General features: G+C 39.4%; 2 long non-coding RNA genes across 5 annotated transcripts in view; one reads left to right on the forward strand and one right to left on the reverse strand.

The window, feature by feature from the left end:
- Window positions 1–7,596, reverse strand: part of LOC140847758 (uncharacterized) — a 40,169-nt gene extending 32,573 nt beyond the window's left edge. The window contains exon 1 of the long non-coding RNA XR_012127881.1: window positions 7,406–7,596. This is a non-coding gene — a long non-coding RNA (uncharacterized lncRNA). The remainder of the gene's footprint in view (window positions 1–7,405) is intronic.
- A 93-nt stretch (window positions 7,597–7,689) lies between these two features.
- The window catches only part of LOC108403701 (uncharacterized), a 30,316-nt gene continuing 19,799 nt past the window's right edge, over window positions 7,690–18,206 (forward strand). For all 4 annotated transcript variants that reach the window (XR_012127888.1, XR_012127891.1, XR_012127890.1 and 1 more), the window contains exons 1-2: window positions 7,690–7,798; window positions 8,257–8,313. This is a non-coding gene — a long non-coding RNA (uncharacterized lncRNA). The remainder of the gene's footprint in view (window positions 7,799–8,256; window positions 8,314–18,206) is intronic.

The raw sequence follows: 18,206 nt of genomic DNA on the forward strand, positions 1-18,206 counted from the left end.
GAGACTGAGATCCCAGCTGCTTGTGGAAAGCAGGGACCCATATCCGGCTGCCCTGGGACAAAAGAGAGGCAGGCAGTCTGACAGACATCCTAACAAGGAAGCCCTTAGCAAGAGGGCTGCTAAAGGGCAAGGATTGCACAGAGAGCTTACTGCTCAGGAGAAAGGACAGGTAGACAAAATTGTCCGGGTGCACTCTGCCCAGTAGGTTGGGAGGTTTTACAATTTCCAGGTGCTCCAGCTCCCTGTCTGGCTTTACAGCTCCAAGAACCCCTTCTGTGATAGGCAGCCTACTGCGCCTTTCTCCTGGCCAGCCCCACCTGGCTCACAAACTGGCAAACCCTACCCCGGCATGAGGCCAGCCACAGTGAATATCTGTCTACAGCAACTACAAATGCTAAGCATAGACGCTTATACCTGTGTGCTTGGCCCACTGGTTCAGGAGTGGAGACAGGCATAGAGGCCGGGATGCAGGAAACATCTCTTTCCCTCCCCGAGGCACCAATACCACTCCCCTGCCACCCCCCACATTGCTCCAGGGGCTGAGCAGATCCAGAGAACACAGGTTATGGACACTAGAGGGCGCCATATACAAATATGAAACACCAAAGGAACCTGGTTCAGAGTAAAATTAATATAACTCCAGAGAAAGATGACACATGGACCTCATGACTCTTCCTGAAAGGGAGTTCAAAATAAAAATTATTAACATGCTCATGGAGGTATGGAAAGATATTCAAGAGCTCAGTAATAAATTACAGTCGGACATCCAATCGTTGGAGAGCACAATGGAGGGTATTAAAAGCAGATGAGATACGGTAGAGGAGATTATAAATGAAATAGAAAATAGAGAAGAGGAATACAAAGAAGCTGACACAGAGAGAAAAAGAATCTCTAAGAATGAAAGAAAAATGAGAGAACTGTGTGACCAATCCAAACGGAACAATATTTGCATTATACAGGTATCAGAAGAAGAGAAAGAGAAAGGGTAGAAAAGTGTCTCTGAGGAGGCAATTGCTGAAAACTTCCCCAAGTTGGGGAAGGAGATAGTCTCTCAGAACACAGAGATTCACATATCTCCCAACACAAGGGACCCAAGGAAGACAAAACCAAGACACATAGTAATTAAAATGGCAAAGATCAAGGATAAGAACAGACTTTTAAAAGCAGCCAGAGAGACAAATAAGATCACATACAAAGGAAAGCCCATTAGGCTAACATCAGACTTCTCAGCAGAAACCTTACAGCCCAGAAGGGAGTGGCATGATGTATTTAATGCAATGAAGCAGGAGGACCTCGGACCAAGATTACTTTATCCAGCAAGATTACCACTTAAATTTGGAGGGATTAAACAATTTCCAGATAAGCAAAAGCTGAGAGAATTTACCTCCCACAAATCATCTCTACAGCGTATTTTTGAGGGACTGCTATAGATGGAAGTGTTCCTAAGGCTAAATACCTGTCACCAGAGGTAGTAAAACCACAGTAAAGAAAATAGAACAGCTAATTCCTAAGGAAATGCAAAATTAAAGTAACTATCCCCAAAGTCAATCAAGGGATAGACAGAGTACAGAATATAATACCTAATATATAAAGAATGCAGGAGGAAGAAAAAGGAGAAAAAGAAAAGAACGTTTAGATTGTGTTTGTAGTAGCATATTAAGTTAGACTCTTAGATAGTAAGGAAGTTAACCCTGAACCTTTGGTAACCATGAATCTAAAGTCCGCAATGGCAATAAGTACATATCTATTGATAATCACCCTAAATGTAAATGGACTAAATGCACCAATCAAAAGACACAGAGTCACTGAATGGATAAAAAAACAACACCCATCTATATGCTGCCTACAAGAGACTCACTTTAAACCCAAAGACACACAGACTAAAAGTGAAGGGATGGAAATACATATTTCATGCAACTAATAGAAAAAAGCAGGAGTTGCAGTACTTGTATCATACAAAACAGACTTCAAAACAAAGAAAGTTACAGGAGACAAAGACATTACATAACAATAAAGGGGTCAATCCAACAAGATGATATAACCATTATAAATATTTCCGCTCCCAACACAGGAGCACCTACATATGTGAAACAAATACTAACAGAATTAAAAGGGGAAATAGAATACAATGCATACATTCTAGGAGACTTCAACATTCCACTCACACTGAAGGACAGATCAAATGGACAGAAAATAAGTAAGGAGACAGAGGCCCTGAACAACACATTAGAAGACATGGACCTAACAGACATCTACAGAGCTCTACACACAAAAGCAGCATAATACACATCCTGTGCACATGGAACATTTTCAAAAACAGATCATATACTAGGACACAAAAAGAGCCTCAGTAAATTCAAACAGGTTGAAATTGTATCAACCAGTTTCTCAGACCACAAAGGTATGAAACTAAAAATGAATTACACAAAGAAAATGAAAAATCCCATAAAAACATGGAGGCTTCACAACATGCTCCTAAATAACCAATGCATCAATGACCAAATAAATAGAGATCAAGTAATATATGGAGACTAATGACAATAATAATTCAATACTGCAAAATCTGTGGGACGCAGCCAAGGCCATGCTAAGAGGAAAGTATATTGCAATACAGGCCTACCTCAGGAAAGAAGAACAATCCCATATGAGCCCTCTAAACTCACAATTAATGAAATTAGAAAAAGAACAAATGAGACCCAAAGTCAGTAGAAGGAGGGACATAATAAAGATTAGAACAGAAATAAATAAAATCAAGAAGAATAAAACAATAGAAAGAATCAATGAAAGCAAGAGCTGGTTCTTCAAGAAAATAAGCAAAATAGATAAACCCCTAGCCAGACTTATCAAGAAAAAAAGAGAGTCTACACATATAAACAGAATCAGAAATGAGAAAGGAAAAATCACTACATACACCATAGAAATACAAAAATTATGAGAGAATACTATGAGAAATTATATGCTAATAAACTGGATAACCTAGAAGAAATGGAAAACTCTCTAGAAAAATACAACCTTCCAAGGCAGACTAAGGAAGAAACAGAAAATCTAAACAGACCAGTTACCAGCAACAAAACTGAACTGGTAATTAAAAAGCTACCAAAGAACAAACAAAATTCATGGACCAGAGGGCTTCATGGGTGTATTTTATCAAACATTTAGTAAAGACCTAATATCCATCCTCCTTAAAATTTTCCAAAGAGTAGAAAAAGAGGGAATACTTCCAAACTCATTCAATGAGGCCAGCATCACTCCAATACCAAAACCAGGCAAAGACACCACAAAAAAAGAAAATACAGACCAAAATCTCAGATGAACATACATGCAAAAATACTCAACAAAATTAGAAAATCAAATTCAAAAATACACCAAAAAGATAATCCATCATAATCAAGTAGGATTTATTCCAGGGATGCAAGGATGGTACTACATTAGAAAATCCATCAACATCATCCACCACATCAACAAAAAGAAAGACAAAAACCACATGATCATCTCCATAGATGCTGAAAAAGCACTCGACAAAACTCAACATACAATCATGATAAAAACTCTCAACAAAATGGATATAGAGGCCAAGTACCTCAACATAATAAAGGTCATATGTGACAAACCCACAGCCAACATCATACTTAACAGCAAGGAGCTGAAAGCTTTTCCTTTAATATTGGGAACAAGACAAGGATGCCCACTCTCCCCACTTCTATTCTACATAGTACTGGAGGTTCTAGCCATGGCAATCAGACAACGCAATGAAATACAAGGCATCCACATTGGCAAGGAAGAAGTTAAACTGTCCCTGTTTGCAGGTGACATGATATTGTACATAAAAAACCCTAAAGAATCCACTCCAAAACTACTAGATCTATATCTGAATTCAGCAAAGTTGCAGGATACAAAATTAATACACAGAAATCTGTGGCATTGCTATACAATGAACTAGCAGACACACAAATAAGGAAAGCAATTCCACTCACAACTGCATCAAAAGGAATAAAATACCTAGGAATAAACCTAACCAAGGATGTGAAAGACCTATACTCTGAAAAGTACAAGACACTCATGAGATAAATTAAAGAAGATACCAATAAAAGGAAAAACATCCCATGCTCATGGATAGGAAGAATTAATATTGTCACAATGGCCATCCTGCCCAAAGCAATCTATAGATTCAAAGTAATTTCTATTAAAATACCAACCGCATTCTTCAACGAACTACAGAAAATCTTTCTAAAATTAATATGTCACCACAAAAGATCTCCAATAGCAAAAGCAATCCTGAGAAGGAAGAATAAAGCTGGGGGCATCATACTCCCCAACTTCAAGCTCTACTACAAAGCTACAGCAATAAAGACAATTTGGTAATGGCACAAGAACAGACCTACAGACCAATGGAATAGACTAGAGAGCCCAGATATAAACCCACACATGTATGGTCAATTAATATATGATAAAGGAGCGATGGACATACAATGGGGAAATGACAGCCTCTTCAACAGCTGGTGTTGGCAAAACTGGACAGCTGCATGTAAGAGAATGAAACTGGATTATTGTTTAACCCTATACACAAAATTAAACTTGAAATGGATTAAAGATTTGAATGTAAGTCATGAAACCATAATACTGTTACAATACAACACAGGCAAACATATCTTGAATATAAGCATGAGCAACTTATTCCTGAATGCATTTCCTCAAGCTAATGAAACAAAAGCAAAAATGAACTCATGGGACTAAATTAAACTATAAAGTTTCTGTATGGCAAAGGACACCATCAACAGAACAAAAAGGCACCCTACATACAGTATGGGAAAATATATTTGTAAATGACATATCTGAAAAGAGGTTAACATCCAAAATATATAAAGAACTTACACACCTGAACACCCAAAAACCAAATAATCTGATTAAAAAATACACAGAGATTATGAAGACACAGTTCTCCAAAGAAGAAATTCAGATGGCCAACAGATATATGAAAAGATGCTCCACATCACAACCATCAGGGAAATGCAAATTTAAACCACATTGAGATATCACCTCTCATAAGTAAGGATGGCCAGCATTGAAAAGACTAAGAGCAACAAATGCTGGTGAGGATGCGGAGAAAGGGGAACCCTCCTACACTGCTGGTGGGAATGTAAGCTAGTTTAACCATTGTGGAAAGCAATATGTAGTTTCCTCAAAAAACTAAAAATAGAAATACCATTTGACCCAGGAATCCCACTCCTTGGAATTTACCCAAAGAATACAACTTATCAGATTCAAAAAGACATATGCACCCCTATGTTTATCACAGCACTTTTTACAATAGCAAAGATATGGAAGCAACCTAAGTGTCCATCAATAGATGAATGGATAAAGAAGAGGTAGTACATATACACAATGGAATACTATTCAGCCATAAGAAAGAGACAAATCCTACCATTTGCAACAACATGGATGAAGCTGGAGGACATTATGCTCAGTGAAATAAGCCAGGCAGAGAAAGACAAGTGCCAAATGATTCCCCTCATTTGTGGAGTATAACAATGAAGCAAAACTGAAGGAACAAAATATCAGCAGACTCAGAGACTCCAAGAAGGAACTAGTGGTTACCAAAGGGGAGGGGTATGCAGGGAGGGTGGGGAGGGAGGGAGAAGGGGATTGAGGAGTATTATGTTTAGTACACATGGTGTGGGGGATCATGGGGAGAACAGTGTAGCACAGAGAAAGCAGAATGGATCTGTGGCATCTTGCTGCACTGATGCACAGTGACTGAATTGGGGTATGGGTGGGTAGACTTGATAATATGGGTTAATGTAGTAACCACATTGTTTTTTCATGTGAACCCTTCATAAGAGTGTATATCAATAATACCTTAATAAAAAATAAATTAAAAAAAGAAAAGAGCAGACTAATAGTTTAAGAAAACTTTGTCCTTTCAACAAACAGAAAATTCTAATTTTTCTGTGTTCTTGATATCAACTCATTTGCTTTAATTTCACATAGTATGACCATATCAATTCTTCCACAAACTTTCTGCAACTTTCTTTTTTACATTCAGAGTTCTCCCTCTTTAAATAACCAGCTGTAACTTAGAACAAATTTACCTTCTTTCACCCTTAATAAAATGCATTTCCATTCCTTAGACCTTCTCTTATCAAAACACACATCTTTTTTAGCATGCAGAGATGTTTTCCTTATTCTTTTAACTACTTTTAATTAGAACTCAAAACCATTAGAAACTTTAGTTTTCAGTGAACACTGAGAAGTAAACTATTGTAAATTATAATACTAGCAGTCTTTAAATTGACAAATTTATGAACAGATTTTATAATTTCTGGAAACATGCTTTACAGCACAATTTTTCAATAGGCACAAAATATGTCTACTTAGCAAAACTTTAAGGTTTTAGGTTACCATAAACAGTTTCAAGCCGTACATAGGTATACACTCTGTAGTGTACTGTAACACACGATTAGTAAGAAGTTCAGTTATTACACTAATTTAGTTCACTGGTTCTTAACAACCATGATAGATTACTTATAATAGCTTCACTGAACATGACAAAGCCAAGCCTCTCTTTAAGCATTCTTTTCTTTTGAAAGATTTAAGCCAGGCTGTATTCCAGAAGATAAATTTGTCTTAGGGAGTCTAGTTTAAAACCTCCCAATTTTTGAGAACAGAATATCGCAAACAGCAGAATGCACATTCTTCTCAAGGACACACGCAACACTGTCCATGACAGGTGACATGTAAGGCCACAAACAAGACAGCAAATTTAAGAAAGCTTAAGTCATATCAAGTATCTTTCCCCCCGACATTATGAAACTAGAAACTGTTAACAAGAAAAAACTGGAAAAAAACACAAACATGTGGAGGCCAAACAACATGCTACTGAATAACCGATGGATCAAGGAAGAAATCAAACGATATAAAAAAATACCTAGAGAACAATAAATACAGCTTCCGATTTGGTTTCTTTTCTAACCTCACGCCCCGACAAAACAAACCCCAACGGATCGCAATTCTGTCCCCTAGTTCCTGCCGCACGGTTCCAAGGCTCCGACTTCCCGAGGGCCTTTCCAGACTCAGATCTCCCGCTGTTTCCACCACCCCGTTTCATCAACAGCTCCTACTCTGGTTTCTGAGGACCAGCCTCTCTCCTGCGCCCTCTTCCACGCGCTCCTTTCGCGCCGGGACAGGCCCGGAGGGAACTCCCCGCTCGCCGGGGCTCAAACCGAGACCCTCGGCTCTGGCTTTAGCCGGTCCCTCCCCACGCTCAGGGCGGGGGCGGTGTGCGCCCGCGAGTCCTTCCGGAGACGGGCGCCGAGGGACCGGGCCAGGCCTGCCCAGGCCTCCGAACACAGCCACGCGCACCGTCCACGTCCCCAGGACCGGGTGTGGCCGCGGACCACCAGCTCACCTCGTAGAGCGCCTGGACCAGCTCCACTAGCACCCACGGCTCCGCAAAGGCCGCCATACCCAACCGCTCCGGCCTCCTTGCCGAATGCCAGCGGGTCAAAACAGGAGAATCAGTCCGCAGTTTCCCAAAATCCCCGCCCCAGGTAGAAGGCTCAGGTCAACAACCGTCCCGGCAGAGGCCTCGGCATTCTGCTTTCCCGCGCAGTGCGCAGCGTCATGGGGTGGTGCCCCACGCTCGGCCGCCCCGCCCCCAGACGCGCAAACGTCGGTGCTCCGCGCTGCGCACTGTGTGACCCGCTGGGATGTTCTGTCTGTACATGTTAAGTTCATCTAGTCTAATGTGTTGTTCAAAGCCTGTTTCTTTATTGATTTTCTGTCTGATCTAGCCACTGGCGTAAGTGGAGTGTTAATGTCCCTTACTATTACTGTTTTACTGTCAATTTCTCCCTTTATGTCTGTTAACACTTGCTTTATATATTGAGGTATGTTTTATGCATAGATATTTATAATTGTTACATCTTGTTGGATTGATCCCTTTATCATTATGTATTATTGTTCAATGTCTCTTGTTACAGTTTTTGTTTTAAAGTCCTTACATCTTGTTGGATTGATCCCTTTATCATTATGTATTATTGTTCAATGTCTCTTGTTACAGTTTTTGTTTTAAAGTCCATTTTTTTCCCTGATACAAGTATGTCTTCCCCAGCTTGTTTTTTTTTTTTTTCGACTTTCATTTTCATGGGATATCTTTTTCCATCCCTTCATTTTCAGTCTGTATGTGTCTTTAGGTGTAAAGTGAGTCACTTTGGGGCAGAATATAGATGGGTCTTGTTTTTTTTTTAATCCATTCAGTCAATGTCTTTTGATTGGAACACTTAGACCATTTACATTTAAAGTGATTATTGACAGGTATGTACTTACTGCCATTTTGTTAATTGTTTTCTGGTTGTTTTTGTAGTTCTTGTCTGTTTTTGACATATAATTATTCACGGTAGTCTCTTATGATTGATATTTCTTTCCTTTTACTAACTGGGGTCTATTTATTCCTCTCTTCCTAGTAGTCCCTTGACCTGTAAAGTTAGGTTGTATATTTGAGATCTTTTCTAATTTCTTAATATATGCATTTATTGCTATAAATTTTCAGAGCTGCTGTGTCCCACAAAATTTGATATATTTTCATGTTTTGAGATCATTTTGTATCCATTGGTTGTTTAGAAATGTATTGTTTCATTTCCACATAATTGTAGATCTTCTCACTTTCCTCCTGTTTATTTCATACCATTGTAATCAAAAGAAGGTGAAATGGAATGGTTTCAGTCTTCCAAAATTTGCTAACATTTATTTAGTGGTTTATCATATGAGCTGTTTCGGAGAATATCACATGTGCACTTGAGAAACTGTGTATTTGATGTTGGATAGAATATTGTGTCTATATCTGTTAAGTCAGTTTGTTCTAAAACATGTTTCAGTTTCAACATGTCTTTTTTTGACTTTCTGTCTAGACAATCTAGCAGTTACTGATAGAGGGGTATTGAATGTTGACATGCCCTACTCTTGTTGTTGTCAGTTTCTCTCTTAATATCTGTGAGCATTTGCTTAGTACATATCAGTACTCAGGTTTTGCCAGCACCAGCTGTTGAAGAGACTGTCATTTCTCCATTGTATATATCCATGGCTTCTTTATCGTGTATTAATTGACCATATATGTTTGGGTTTATATCTGGACTCTCTATTCTGTTCCACTGCTCTATGGGTCTGTTCTTGGGCCAATACGAAATTGTCTTGATACTGTGGCCTTGTAGTATAACTTGAAGTTGGGAAGTGAGATCCCCCCTGCATTATTCTTCCTTCTCAGGATTGCTTTGGTTATTTGGGGTCTTCTGTGGTTCCATATGAATTTTAGAATGATTTGTTCCAGTTCGCTGAAGAATGCTGTTGGTACTTTGATAGGGATTGCATTGAATCTGCAGATTACTTTAGGCAGGATGACCATTTTGACAATATTAATTCTTCCTAGGCAAGGGCATGGGATGTATTTCCATTTATTAGTGTCCTCTTTAATTTCTCTTAAGAGTGTCTTGTAGTTTTCAGGGTATAGGTGTTTCACTTCCTTGGTTGGGTTTATTCCTAGATATTTTATTCTTTTTGATGCAAATGTGAATGGAATTGTTTTCCTGATTTCTCTTTCTGCTAGTTCATTGTTAGTGTTTAGGAAAGCTACAGATTTCTGTGTATTAATTTTGTATCCTGCAACTATGCTGAATTCAGGTATTAGTTCTAGTAGTTTTGAGTGGAGTCTTTAGGGTTTTCTATGTACAATATCATGTCATCTGCAAATAGTGACAGTTTGACTTCTTCCTTACCAATCTGGATGCCTTGTATTTTTTTTTTTTTGTCTGATTGCCATGGCTAGGACCTCCAGCACTATGTTGAATAACAGTGGGGAGAGTGGGCATCCCTGTCTTGTACCTGATCTTAGAGGAAAAGCTTTCAGCTTCTTGCTGTTAAGTATGATGCTGACTGTGGGTTTGTCATATATGGTATTTATTATGTTGAAGTACTTGCCCTCTATACCCATTTTGTTGAGAGTTTTTTTGGGCATCATTAATCTACAATTACATGCGGAACATTACATTGACTAGACTCCCCCCTTCACCAAGTCCCCCCCACAAGCCCCACTACAGTCACTGTCCATCAGCATACTAAGATGCTGTAGAGTCACTACTTGTCTTCTCTGTGTTGCATAGCCCTCCCCATGCCTCCCCCCACATTATACATGCTAATCATAATGCCCTCTTTCTTTCCCCCCCCATCCCTCCCTTCCCACCCATCCTCCCCAGTCCCTTTCCCTTTGGTAACTGTTAGTCCATTCTTGGATTCTGTGATTCTGCTGCTGTTTTGTTCCTTCAGTTTTTTTCTTTGTTCTTATATTCAACATATGAGTGAAATCATTTGGTACTTGTCTTTCTCTGCCTGGCTTATCTCACTGAGCATAATACCCTCTGGCTCCATCCATGTTGTTGCAAATGGTAGGATTTGTTTTCTTCTAATGGCTGAATAATATTCCATTGTGTATATGTACCACATCTTCTTTATCCATTCATCTACTGATGGACACTTAGATTGCTTCCATTTCTTGGCTATTGTAAATAGTGCTATGATAAACATAGGGGTACATCTGTCTTTTTCAAACTGGGCTGCTGTATTCTTATGGTAAATTCCTAGAAGTGGAATTCCTGGGTCAAATGGTGTTTCTATTTGAGATTTTTGAGGAACCTCCATACTGCTTTCCACAATGGTTGAACTAATTTACATTCCCACCAGCAGTGTAGGAGGGTTCCCCTTTCTCCACATCCTCGCCAATGTTTGTTGTTGGTCTTTTGGATGGTGGTGACCCTTTCTGGTGTGAGGTGATATCTAATTGTGGTTTTAGTTTGCATTTCTCTGATGACTAGTGATGTGGAGTATCTTTTCATGTGTCTGTTGGCCATCTGAATTTCTTCTTTGGAGAACTGTCTGTACATCTCCCCTGCCCATTTGGATTATTTGCTTTTTGTTTGTTGAGGTGCTTCTGCTCTTTATATATTTTGGATGTCTATGCTTTATTGGATCTGTCATTTATTAATATATTCTCCCATACTGTAGGATACCTTTTTGTTCTATTGATGGTGTCATTTGCTGTACAGAAGGTTTTCAGCTTGATATAGTCCCACTTGTTCATTTTTGCTTTTGTTTCCCTTGCTGGGGGTATATGTTCATGAAGAACTCACTCATGTTTATGTCCAAGAGATTTTTGCCTATGTTTTTTTCTAAGAGTTTTATGGTTTCATGACTTACATTCAGGTCTTTGATCCATTTCTAATTTACTTTTGTGTATGGGGTTAGACAATGATCGGGTTTCATTCTCTTACATATAGCTGTCCAGTTTTGCCAACACCAACTGTTGAAGAGACTGTCATTTCCCCATTGTATGTCCATGGCTCCTTTATCATATATTAACTGACCATATATGTTTGGGTTAATGTCTGGAGTTTCTATTCTGTTCCACTGGTCTGTGGGTCTGTTCTTGTGCCAGTACCAAATTGTCTTGATTACTGTGGCTTTGTAGTAGAGCTTGAAGTTGGGGAGTGAGATTCCTCCCCACTTTACTCTTCCTTCTCAGGATTGCTTTGGCTATTTGGGGTCTTAGGTGGTTCCATAGGAATTTTTGAACTATTTGTTCCAGTTCATTGAAGAATGCTGTTGGTAATTTGATAGGGATTGCATCAAATCTGTAGATTGCTTTGGGCAGGATGGCCATTTTTACAATACTAATTCTTCCTAACCAAGAGCATGGGATGGGTTTCCATTTGTTAGTGACCTCTTTAATTTTTCTTAAGAGTGTCTTGTAGTTTTCAGGGTATAGGTCTTTCACTTCCTTGGTTAGGTTTATTCCTATGTATGTTATTCTTTTTTATGCACTTGTGAATGGAATTATTTTCCTGATTTCTCTTTCTATTAGTTCATTGTTAGTGTATAGGAAAGCCACAGATTTCTGTGTGTTAATTTTGTATCCTGCAATTTTGCTGAATTCCAATATTAGTTCTAGTAGTTTTGGAGTGGAGTCTTTAGGGTTTTTTACGTATAATATGTCATCTGCAAATAGTGACAGTTTGACTTCTTCTTTACCAATCTGGATGCCTTGTTTTTCTTTGTTTTGTCTAATTGCCATGGCTAGGACCTCCAGTACTATGTTGAATAACAGTGGGGAGAGTGGGCATCCCTGTCTTGTACATGATCTTGGAGGAAAAGCTTTCAGCTTCTTGCTGTTCAGTATGATGTTGGCTGTGTGTTTATCATATATGGCCTTTATTATGTTGAGGTACTTGCCCTCTATGCCCATTTTGTTGAGAGTTTTTATCATTAATGGGTGTTGAATTTTGTCGAATGCTTTTTCAGCATCTATGGAGATGATCATGTGGTTTTTGTCTTTCTTTTTGTTGATGTGGTGGATGATGTTGATGGATTTTCGAATGTTGTACCATCCTTGCATCCCTGGGATGAATCCCACTTGGTCATGGTGCATGATCCTTTTGATGTATTTGGAATTCGGTTTGCTAATATTTTGTTGAGTATTTTTGCATCTATGTTCATCAGGGATATTGGTCTGTAGTTTTCTTTTTTTGTGGAGTCTTTGTCTGATTTTCATATTAGAGTGATGCTGGCTTCATAGAATGAGTTTGGGAGTATTCCCTCCTCTTCTGTTTTGTGGGAAACTTTAATGAGAATGGTATTATGACTTCTCTAAGTGTCTGATAAAATTCTGCACTGAATCCATCTTGCCTGGTTGTTTTGTTCTTGGGTAGTTTTTTTGATTACCGATTCAATGTTGTTCCTTGTAATAGGTCTGTTTAGATTTTCTGTTTATTCCTGGGTCAGTGTTGGAAGGTTGTATGTTTCTAGAAAGTTGTCCATTTCTTCTAGGTTATCCAGCTTGTTAGCATATAGATTTTCATAGTATCCTCTAATAATTCTTTGTATTTCTGTGGTGTCTGTCATGATTTTTCCTTTCTCATTTCTGATTCTGTTTATGTGTGTAGATTCTCTTTTTCTCTTAATAAGTCTGGCTAAGGGTTTATCTATTTTGTTTATTTTCTCAAAGAACCAGCTCTTGGTTTTATTGATTTTTTTCTATTGTTTTGTACTTTTCAATTTTATTTATTCTCTGGTCTTTATTATGTCCCTCCTTCTGCTGACTTTGGGCCTCTTCTGTTCTTCTTTTTCTAGTTTCAATAATTGTGACTTTAGACTATTCATTTGGGATTGATCTTCCTTCTTTAAATATGCCTGGATTGTTATATACTTTCCTTTTAGAACTGGCTTCGCTGTGTCCCACAGAAATTAGGGCCTTCTGCTGTTGTTTTCATTTGTTTCCATATATTACTTGATCTCTTTTTTAATTTGGTCATTGATTCATTGATTATTTAGGATCATGTTGTTAAGCCTCCATGTGTTTGTGAGCTTTTCTCTATTTTTTTGTATAATTTATTTCTAGTTTTATACCTTTGTGATCTGAGAAGTTGGTTGGTAGAATTTCCAAAATTTCAATCTTTTTGAATTTACTGAGGCTCTTTTTGTAGCCTAGTATGTGGTCTATTCTGGAAAATGTTCCATGTGCACTTGAGAAGAATGTGTATCCTGCTGCTTTTGGGGGAGAGTTCTGTAGATGTCTGTTAGGTCCATCTGTTCTAGTGTATTCAATGCCTCTGTGTCCTTACTTATTTCTGTCTGGTTGATGTGTCCTTTGGAGTGAGTGGTGTGTTGAAGTCTCCTAAAATGAATACATTGCATTCTATTTCCTCCTTTGATTTTCAGTTAGTATTAGTTTCACATATGTGGGTGTTCCTATGTTGGGTGCATAAATATTTCTAATGGTTATATCCTATTGTTGGACTGTCCCCTTTATCATTTTGTAATGTCCTTCTTTATCTCTTGTTACTTTCTTTGTTTTAAAGTCTGTTTTGTCTGATACTAGTACTGCAACTCCTGCTTTTATCTCCCTATTGTTTGCATGAAATATCTCTTTCCATCCCTTCACTTTTAGTCTGTGTATGGCTTTGGGTTTGAGGTGAGTCTCTTGTAAGCAACATATAGATGGGTCTTGCTTTTATAATCCATTCTATTACTCTGTGTCTTTTGATTGGTGCATTCAGACCATTTACATTTAGGGTGATTATCGATAGATATGTACTTATTGCCTTTGCAGGCTTTGGATTAGTGGTTACCAAAGGTTCAAGAGTAGCTTCTTTAATATCTAACTGTCTAACTTTAACTCAGTTAATGTGCTATTATAATCACAGTCTGATTATTCTTTATTTCTCTCTCTTCTTATTCTTCCTCCTCCACTCTTTATATGTTCAGTGTTTTATTCTGCACTCTTTTGTGTTTCCCTTGACTGTTTTTGTGGATAGCTGGTTTTATTTTTTGCCTTTAGTTAGTATTTGGCTGACCTTCTTTCTTTGTTGTGATTTTTTTCTCTCTGGTGGCATCTATTTAGCCTTAGGAGTGCTTCCATCTGGAGCAGCCCCTTTAAAATATCCTGTAGAGGTGGTTTGTGGGAGGCAAATCCTCTCAACTTCTGCTTCTCTGGAAATTATTTAATCCCTCCTTCAAATTTAAATGATAATCTTGCTGGATACAGTATTCTTCATTCAAGGCCCTTCTGTTTCATTGCATTAAATATATCATGCCATTCTCTTCTGGCCTGTAAGGTTTCTGTTGAGAAGTCTGATGATAGCCTGATGGGTTTTCCTTTGTAGGTGATCTTTTTTCTCTCTTTCATTGCCTTTAACACCCTGTCCTTTCATCTTTGCCATTTTAATTATTATATGTCTTGGTGTTGTCCTCCTTGGGTTCCTTGTGTTGGGTGATCTGTGGGCTTCAATGGTCTGAGAGACTATTTCTTCCCCCAGCTTGGGGAAGTTTTCAGGAATTATTTCTTCAAAGACACTTTCTCTCCCTTTTTCTCTCTCTTTTTCTTCTGGTCACCCTATTATGCAAATATTGGTTCATTTGGATTGGTCACACAGTTCTCTTAATATTCTTTCATTCCTGGAGATCCTTTTATCTGTCTCTGCCTCAGCTTATCTGTATTCCTATTCTCTGATTTCTATTCCATTAACAGTCTCTTGCACCTCATCCAGTCTGCTCTTAAGTCTTTCAGTTGATTGTTTCATTTCTGTTATCTCCCTCCAGACTTCAATCCTTAGCTCTTGCTTATTTCTCTGCAGGTCCATCAGCGTAGTTATGACTTTTATTTCGAATTCTTTTTCAGGAAGATTGCTTGTATCTATCTTGCCAGGCCCTCTCTCTGGCATTGTTTGAGTGATTTGGGACTGGACCAGGTTCTTCTGCCTTTTCATGGCGATAGAAGTGATTGCTGGCAAGTGGTGCATGTGTCATCTGGAAAAACAAAAGTCCCTTCTTGCTTGCTGGTCACCTTGCCCTTCTCTGCTGCCTGTGCCAGTTACCTGCATTCCAGGAGCAGTCTCTGGGTTAATTCCCTGAGCTGCTGTGTGTGGGGCGGCCCTCGGGATGGCCTGAGGCACTGCCAGGTGTCAGAGTTGCGCTGGGTGTGTTCTTCTGCCAGAACAGTGCCCCTCCGTGATTTCCGGACTTTTCCCTGGCTTCCTGTGCCTGTGCCAGGCAGCTGCATGGTCGTGGTAGACTCAATCTGGCCCAGTTAGCTGGACACTGGGAGAAAACTGTGTGGTTGTTGTGGGCAGGCCTGCTCCCCAGCTTGTCCACAGCAATGGAGGGTAAGCCGGTTTGCTTGCAGTGCTGGTGAGGGGCAATGAATGACAGGCTGCTTATCACCATGAGGGTCTTCAGAGCTTTGTTGCCACCCAGGAGGTTAGGGCACCTGAAGTTCCTTAAGATTCCCAGCCTGCTGGGCTGAGTGTGCCGGCACGATTTTGTCCACCTGTTAAACTGTTGTCTCTTTAAGACTTTTAAAGCACCCCCTTTTCTTTTGTCCCTGGGGAGCCGGCCGAGGGGACCCCCTCACAGTCACCATCTTGAATTTTACTTTCCGTTTCTCTAATATCCAGTACACCATGCAATGTGTGTCTCTGCTCCCAGTGCAGATTACTAGGGCTGGTTATTTAGCACTCCTGTGCTTCTACTCCCTCCCCACTCTGATTCTTTTCTTCCCACCATTGAGCTGGGTTGGGGGGAGTGCTCCAGTCCCACCGGGTCATGGCTTTGTATCTCACCCTTTTCATGGGATACTGAGTTCTCACAGATGTAGATGTAGCCTGGCTATTGTACTGTATCTTCTGGTCTCTCTTTTAGGAATACTTGTGTTTACTGTATTTTCAGAATGTATATGGTTTTGGGAGGAGATTTCCACTGTCCTACTCATACTGCCATCTGGAGCCCTCGAATCCCTCCTAAAATTGGCTTTCCATGATGATTTGCTCAGTTTCCCCTTTCTTCATGTTTTATATCTCTGCTTTAGATTTTATTTTGTGGTTACCATAAGGTTTGCATGAAGCATCTGAGAAGTGAAATAGTCCTCTTTGTGCTGTTAGCTAGTATCTTCATTTGCCTATACAGGTTCTGTCATTTAGTGTTCTCCTTTTATATTTTTGCTGTCAGAAATTATTACTTTATATGCTTTGAGTCTGTTACCAAATTGTAGTCACTATGGTTACTTTTAATGCTTTTTCCTTTAATCTTTATGCTATAAGTAAGTGTTCAACACCCCATGCTAAATAGAATTAGTTTTCTGATTGTGTCTCTCACATTATTCAGAGTTTTGTGTACTTTTGTCTTTTCATTTCAGAAAAGATCACCTTTCAGTATTTCTTGATGAACTCCCTTAGCTTTTGTTTGCCCAGAAAGGCCTTTATTTCTTCATATCTGAAGCATAACTTTGCTGGATAGAATATTCTGGCAGTTTTTATCTTGGAATATTTTGAATATGTCATTCCATTCTCTCCTGGCCTGCAGAGGTTCTGCTGAGAAATTTGCTGATAGCCTAAGGGGGGAAGAGTTCCTTTGTAGGTTATTTCTTGTTTCCCCCTTGCTGCCTCTAGGATTATTATTGACGTTTGACTGCTTTAGTATAATGTGCTCTGGATAAGGTCTTTTGTGTTGGAATAATAAAGTGATCTGTTAGCTTTATGGATTTGTATGTCCAATTCTTTCCCTAAGTTTAGGAAGGTCTCAGCTATTATCTCTTTAAATAAACTCTCTGCCACCTTCTTCTCTCCTTCTGGTATACCCATTATACTTAGGTTGGCTAAACTAATGGAATGTGATAGTTCTCCATAGGGTTCCTTCACTTTTAAAAAGTCTTAGTTCAGTCTCTTCCACCTGAGTCGTATCTAGATTCTCATCTTCAAACTTGGCTATTTGCTCTTGCATATGATCTGCTCTATTTCCAGTGCTTCCTAATGCATTCTTCATCTGATTTATTGAGTTCTTTAGTCCCAGAATTTGTTTTGTTATTTTTAAAAATTTCTGTCTTTGGTAAAGTACCCCTTCTGTTCATTAATTTTATTCCTGAGTTCATTGAATTCTTTTGGAGTTTTCTTATTTATGTAATTTCTTCATAACAGCTCTTTTGAATTCTTTATCAGATTGCAATCTTCTGTATCTTTGTGTTTGGCTGCTGTAGAATTTTCTTTTTCTTTTTGTGATAGTGTATTACCATGACTTTTCATGGTGTTTGATGACATGTGCCTTTGCTGGTACATTTGAAATAACTAACACCTTTTTTATTTAGATAAAGCCTTCTTTACTTTGTACACAGTCCAAGTTTGGCAATTAAAACTTTCTTTCATTTTCCAGCAGGTGGCACTATAGCACACATTTTTGGGTTCTCTTAAGGGAGCTGCTCAGTGGCTGCATTTGAGAGAGCGCTCAAAAAGATGACGAAACAGGGCTGGCAGCAGAGTGGGGGAGGCTTGTGCCCGGCCCTGGGAACTTCGGGTTGCCCGTGGCCCTGGTAGGGGGAGCCTCAAGGGAGGGAGTCTCAGAGGCCCTCAGTGGGCCTCTTGCTGACTCGTGGGACTGACAGCAGGGAATAACAGGTGACCTGCTGCTTCTCTGCCCTCCTCCTCTGCCTTTCCCTCCCCTGTCAGGTGTCTGGCTCCAGAGGAGCAGGCAGCACTAAAGAGCAAGGAGACCCCCCAGCTGTCGCCTGTGGGGCCAGGTAGGCTTCCACTCCTCACTTCCCTTTGCCAGAGAGTCACTGGTGCTACTGGGTCACCTCTGCTGGTGCCTCCAGGGTCACTGGGCTCCTTAGTGCAGTATAG

Source organism: Manis javanica, chromosome 2 (assembly GCF_040802235.1).
Source record: "Manis javanica isolate MJ-LG chromosome 2, MJ_LKY, whole genome shotgun sequence".
NCBI classification, from domain to species: domain Eukaryota; kingdom Metazoa; phylum Chordata; class Mammalia; order Pholidota; family Manidae; genus Manis; species Manis javanica.